This window comes from Mixophyes fleayi, chromosome 6, assembly GCF_038048845.1.
Source record: "Mixophyes fleayi isolate aMixFle1 chromosome 6, aMixFle1.hap1, whole genome shotgun sequence".
Taxonomy (NCBI): Eukaryota; Metazoa; Chordata; class Amphibia; order Anura; family Limnodynastidae; genus Mixophyes; species Mixophyes fleayi.
In genome coordinates, this window is record NC_134407.1 from 26,797,962 (window position 1) to 26,805,399 (window position 7,438).

Sequence of the window (7,438 nt, forward strand, 5' to 3'; positions counted from 1 at the left end):
AGATACATAAACAAGGATTCAGTTCGTAGGATATGCAGATTTTCAGGTAGCAGTATAAACAGGTAGAACTCAAATCCACAGATATGAACCGGTGTGATCAATGGCAGGAAAGTCCAAAGAGCAAAATGTTTCATTTAATGATAGATACAGTTAAATAGCAGGGACAAGTCCAGGAGGCACGAGGCTGTCCAGGGAAGCAGACAAACAGATTCCAGTGACCAAGCAGAGATCAGGGCAACAAGAGTTCTAGCAAAATCCAATAGCCAGGCAGAGGTTCAGGTCACAAGCAAATAAGCATAGTCTAGTAATCAAGCAGAGGTCAAGACAATAGGCAAACAAGCAGGGTCCGGTAATCAGGCAGAGGGTCACAACAGGACATCAAACAGCAGGAAAGCAGAACAGATAATGGAAATTGTCCTGACCTCTGCTCGAGTGACAGTCTACCCACACAGAGGTGCGGAGTCTAATGGAGGAGAGGTATTCACCAGGCATTCCCGCAAGGGAATATGGTCTTAACTGCTCTCAGCCGCAGGTCGTAGTCCTCAAGGGGGCACAGAGCAGATAACGTGCAGACCCACAAAACCACTGTAAGGCAGAGGGGAAGTAGTAGTGAGGAGATGAACTGCAGAGAGCTGGAGCACTGAGATCCACACAGGTGTATAACTCTGGAACTGGACTGATGATGAGCGATGCTCTGCAGTGAAGCCACATGTCTTGACTGTGAGATAAGCTGAACTAATAAGGCGGTGAAGCAAAAATCTGCAGAGAGCAATAGCACTGAGATCCACACAGGTGTATAATACTGGATCTGGACCGATAATGAGCAATGCTCTGCAGTGGTAATGCCAAAAAGTGATGAGCTGCACCGGTAATGCTGAAAGGTGATGATCTGCACAAGTGATGCTGAGAAGCGATGAGCTGTACAGGTAATGCAGAGAAATGATGAGCTGCACCGGTAACGCTGAGAAGTGGAGAGCTGCACAGGTATAGCTGGAAGCGATGAGCTGCACAGGTATAGCTGGAAGCGATGAGCTGCACAGGTATAGTTGGAAGCGATGAGCTGCACAGGTAATGCTGAGAAGCGGTGAGCTGCACAGATGTTTTCTGAGAAGCGGTGAGCTGCAGAAGCATAGCTGGAAGCGATGAACTGCACAGGTAACGCTGAGAAGCAATGAACTGCACAGGTAACGCTGAGAAGCGATGAACTGCACAGGTGACGCTGAGAAGTGGTGAGCTGCACAGGTAATGCTGAGAAGCGGTGAGCTGCACAGGTGTTTGCTGAGAAGCGATGAACTGCACAGGTAACGCTGAGAAGCGGTGAGCTGCACAGGTAACGCTGAGAAGCGATGAGCTGCACAGGTAACGCTGAGAAGCGGTGAGCTGCACAGGTAACGCTGAGAAGCGGTGAGCTGCACAGGTAACGCTGAGAAGCGGTGAGCTGCACAGGTAACGCTGAGAAGCGGTGAGCTGCACAGGTAACGCTGAGAAGTGGTGAGCTGCACAGGTAACGCTGAGAAGAGGTGAGCTGCACAGGTAACGCTGAGAAGTGGTGAGCTGCACAGGTAATGCTGAGAAGCGGTGAGCTGCACAGGTGTTTGCTGAGAAGCGATGAACTGCACAGGTAACGCTGAGAAGCGGTGAGCTGCACAGGTAACACTGAGAAGCGATGAGCTGCACAGGTAACACTGAGAAGCGGTGAGCTGCACAGGTAACACTGAGAAGCGGTGAGCTGCACAGGTAACGCTGAGAAGTGGTGAGCTGCACAGGTAATGCTGAGAAGCGGTGAGCTGCACAGGTAACGCTGAGAAGAGGTAAGCTGCACAGGTGTTTGCTGAGAAGCGGTGAGCTGCACAAGTGTTTGCTGAGAAGTGGTGAGCTGCGCTAGCCGCGATGTCAGGAACAACAGTCAGAGGAGATGCTTCCTATCAGGTAGGGAGACCTGATGATCTGACACCGATTAAACGGAGGAAGGCCCTTATAAAGGGAACTGCATGCAGATGATCCAATCACCGCTGAACAGAGGTTTGACGGTTCCCGGGGTAGCGTCTGCGCAGTACACTAAGCAAGATGGCGTCTGATAAGAGAAGAACGCCAAGCTGGACAGCAGATAGCTGTAACCAAGGGACACCAAGGAACACAATGAACCACACGGAACTAAACTGGTGCGATGCGTGATAAACTGCTGTCTGTACAGGTCACATATGGAGTTTATGGGATTTTTCCTGACATCAGTCCTTTGGCATGCCTGTTTCATTCTCATAGATCACTGTAAGCTTGACAACTTTCTACACATCCCCTCTGAGATCACTTTATTATGCTCTACTGCAGCAGACTTTGCAAATTAGGTCCTAAGTTGTGGATGCCCAATGTCATCAGCATCATATTAATCCTCAAACAATAATAGGGCTCGGACCATTTAACTAGCAAATTAATTTTCAACAGCATTTTTTAAAAAGTGTAAGTAGCCTACACAGATAACCGTGGATCTTATAGGAAAATATAACTTTCATTTCATAATTGGATTTTGCCTTTCACCAGGAATAATAAATACAATGTAACCATTACTTATCAGTCTACAATTCAATGCAGAAGTAGACGATCTCCCAACTGAACTTGTTTGCTAGACATGCTGGCAGTCATCCTTCAAATCAATTGACAATTCACGTGTTACTCCAGTCTGCATTTGGTAAGAAGTTTGGGGGAGTGTTTTTGGTTCCCCCTATTTTCACACTTACCCATTTGCATTCCTGCAAACAAAAACTAAAGGTAACATTTAAAATATGCACCAATACTACTCTAGGTACATTAGTATGAATATGAACGTATCCATGTTTGCCTGTGCTGAAGTTAGAATACTAAAGATGTTTCATTTATAATTGAATAATGAAGCCATTCAGATGTTAGAGAATTTAATTCCCCAGAGATAATATTTTGATCTACTTCCTAAATGTTTTTTGTGCTTATTGTTGTCAGTTTCTTTCTTTTTTTGTGTTATTGTATATATGAGAACAAGTAGAATAATACAAATTTACGTCATTCAAAAGGCACATTTGAACAAAGTCATCGGAAGAGCAAGGGACAATCTTTTCACAAGTCTTCTGGTTTAGATTACCTGCCTATTGTGTGGTTCTCAGTTTTTATAACATGAATGAAAGCCAAATGAAGCTGACTTATGTAACCTATTATTGTGGATCAAAGTGATACTTTGTATTGTGAAAATAGTTGTGCTATAGTCAAGATATTCTTTTTAATAGACCTTTTACTTTATTTACTGTATTAATTTCAAGATAATTAGTATACTAGCAACTTTCTGAAGATCTGCATAGCATTACCCTATTCCAAGACTACATTTGTATGCATATTATGAAATATCGGCACAGTTATACACATTTATATACCACTGGGCATGACATTGTCATACCTAATAAATGTACAGCCTCACATTGCATTGCTTTGCCTAGTGACTGGGAATCAGGCAGAGGCTGGTTGGTCGATGTTGCCAGGAACCCCCTCCCCGTCCCCCCTCCAGATCAGGAATTGATTAATGGACTAACTAATTAATTTGGAGGTATCCATATGATATACATGTTAGACATGCACCTGACAGGTGCGTTATTAAGACAAATTTACAGTGCAGGATGCAAGAGGTAGGTGTGCTCTTAATATAATGTGGGTGGAGGCATGGGCTATAAATGTAATCATGATAGTGGGTGGCTAATTTAATTTGGGATGCATTCATATATTGGTGGGGACAAATTGTTTGAGGGCTATTTCATTATATAGTGGGCTCATAGCAGTGTCTATTATTTTAGGATTGTGTGATGGGACCATTAATTTAATGTTTGGTTAGTTTAGAGGCTATTACTTGAGTGTGGGGTTGAGTTTAGATATGAGGAGGGCTTATAATTAAATTTGAATACTAATCAATTAATGTTGGGGCTGTTTTGGGGGAAATAGGTCTGTTAAATATGAATATTATTAATTTAATGTTTAATATCTGGGCTGTGTGTGTGTGTGTGTGTGTGTGTGTGTGTAAGGGGGGGGGGGGTTATTTAATAATTTAACAAGCGAATAGTTTTTTTCATTATTTTATAAATTTAATGTCCGGGGAGGGGAGGGGGGTAGTCTATTAAATGTGAATACTTTAAATTTGTCAACCAACCATCCTAATCTCCATGGCCCATTTCTATGGGCATGATGAACTACATCCACTAAAGAGCTTCCACTCTCAACCTTGCACATCTCAATCATGGCAGATTCTCCTGGCAATGATGTGACAAGATGTGCATCTTCTGGGACTGGGAGGAGCAGGGCAGACAATAAAAGAGGGCGTACGTCACCCATGTCTAACGGAAAGAGCTGAGCCCATTTTAGGGTCTAATATTGGTGGTTGCAATAATTGTGGAAAAAATAATAAAATAAAAAATTGTTGGGAAAAAAACTTTCTTTTTGTATATCTGATATTTTTCAAAATTTAACCCTTACCAGAAACTACAACTACATTTTGCCAAATTCCTAAAATAATGGTGTTAAATGTGTTTTTTAAGTACTGAAAAAAATAATAGACTTATAGCTAAATAAAACTGACTACTTTGGGAACTTGGAGGTAGCAATCTACCTTTTTCACATTATAGTCACAGGCATCAGCCTAAAAGGACTTCTTCATTATTAAATGTAGTATTTATATTTTTTTGTATAACTTTTTTTATTAGAAGCATTTTGTACATACAAATGTCACAGCAAAATGTGGTTTACATCATTCAGAAATCAAAACCAAGGGCCTGATTCATTAAGGATCTTAACTTAAGAAACTTCTTATTTCAGTCTCCTGGACAAAACCATGTTACAATGCAAGGGGTGCAAATTAGTATTCTGTTTTGCACATAAGTTAAATACTGACTGTTTTTTCATGTAGCACACAAATATCAACTTTAATTTCAGTGTACAAATAAGCTATCAAGTATTTGTGTGTTACATGAAAAAACAGTCAGTATTTAACTTACCGTATATACTCGAGTATAAGCCGAGTTTTTCAGCACATTTTTTGTGCTGGAAAAGCCCCCCCTCGGCTTATACTCGAGTGAAGCTCCAGGACCACAATGAAAAGAACCAACCAATAGCATCTGATTAGACGCCCACTTCCGGATATCGTCACATGCGTTCCACTGTGGAACGCACGCCATGCTGAGTGAGACCATACGAATTACAGCCTCTGTGCAACGTCTGGGACTAGTGGAACTTCACCGCTTTTTTTTTGTTTGATCGATGTTCACGCAGACCGTTACGTGGAACTAATTATTTCAACCAGGTCTGACTGATGAACCCACGGCATATGGATAACGGGACATTCACCTTCCAGGTTTCATATCTGGGGACTGACGGTAATATTCTGTTTACACTTATCATACTTGTATTTGAAGAATCAATTTGCATTCAGCCCCGGAGCTAAGATCATCATCAGCATTTAAGGAACATATCAGCTAAATGTTTTTGGTGTGGCCACACCGGTAATATCTTTTACTCCGGATTATGTTTATTGGAGTGTTCGCAGGACTATTGCAGTTATTCACAACAACCCGTGTTTATGACTAGTTTCAATTTTTTGTGGCTTCAGATTTGTAACGTTTTTTATCCATGTGACTTATATCTAGTGGTATTCTGCAGTTTTTTATTGTTTTACTGGCCAGTGATAGCTCTGTTATTGTCATAATATATTTTATCAATAAATTGTTTTTATTTATACAACGGATCATTCTATGTTGATGGGGTGCACTCATTGTCAGCGCTGATATTTGTGCTTGTTCATTTTATGATCCATCTATGCACCGATACAATATATTAATTAGCCTATTTGTTTTATTTTTAATTAATGTAATTTTATTGGTATCTATTTTTATTTTTGAAATTTACCAGTAGCTGCTGCATTTCCCACCCTAGGCTTATACTCGAGTCAATAAGTTTTCCCAGTTTTTTGTGGTAAAATTAGGTGCCTCGGCTTATATTCGGGTCGACTTATACTCGAGTATATACGGTATGTGCAAAACAGAATACTAATTTGCACCCCTTGCATTGTAACATGGTTTTGTCCAGGAGACTGAAATAAGACGTTTCTTAAGTTAAGATCCTTAATGAATCAAGCCCCAAGTGTATAAATTATAGGTATAACTTAGACCTTCATGGAAAACTGAATCAAACAAATGGATTATTACAAATATTCATTAGACAGTAATTACCAAAAACTGTGTGATAACGTTGTAGCTATAAGCATGAAATAAATAAATGTAATATTTTAACAATAAGGGTGTTGGTGTTTTGACAACAGTATGAAATATTGACGCTATAAAATAACACAAGTGTGTTCTGTGCAGGTGTGTTTTACTGTTTCATTACTGTACATGACAATCCCAGAAATCTCTCTCCAGGGAGTTGTACAAAGAAAAGATATGAAAGAGATACTCCTCCCATCGCTTAATATATTATACCTCTTATATAAAGCTCAATGAGCTGTTTGTACAACCAGATTATTACAGGATGCTGCTTTCACCTGTGTTAATGGGTGTGTTATGGATTCTGCACAACAAAGGTAATCTGCATTTGGTATGGAGTGTTCAGTATTTAAACCTACGGTAGACCTACTGCTAGCATAATGTATTAGATGTGTAATATTTAATTAGAGACCTTTAGTGCAAAAATAATATATGCACAGTAAATGGGGTTATCCTGCTGCCAATATAAGGGAGCAGGAAATTGTTGTTACTTTATTTGTAAAAAGACCACCTTTTATTTTTAAATATCAATGTGTGAAAATATTTAGCAGCAGATATTACATTTATTTGTGGATTATTTTCACATCTAAGGGAACGACTGGGATCTATAACACATACTAATACTGAGTACTTTTATTTATATATTTCTACGTGGAACCTTTCCAAGGCGAATGTTCTTACAGTACCTTAATTGTGTAATTGTTTTTTGTGCTTATTAATCAATTTTATTTTTTAGCAATTATTTATTTTGTTATTAACATCAAATACTATAGATATTCTGTGTACCATTTAAATGAAAATACACTAAGAGGATTATTTACTACAGGATTTTTAGAATACTTTGGAAGATCTGTGTCGCAATCCAACATCCAATAAGGTTAGGAGAAATATAAAAAAAAAATACCTATTTTTTTTTTAAATATCCGTCCCGATTACCTATTGGAAGCAAACACGGATCTGCCAAAGTGCTGTAAAATGTATACCTTTAGTAAATCACCCCTGATTGTAGTTATTTACATTTTACCAGCCAACGTAAACATGCAAATTAATCTATAGAATTTTCACCGTAGCTTGCATAACATTTCCATCTAGCTTTTAGTACCACTAGTGCATTCAATGTGCCAGGAAATGTATTACCCATTATAATAATACTTAAGCCCAGGTAGAAATGT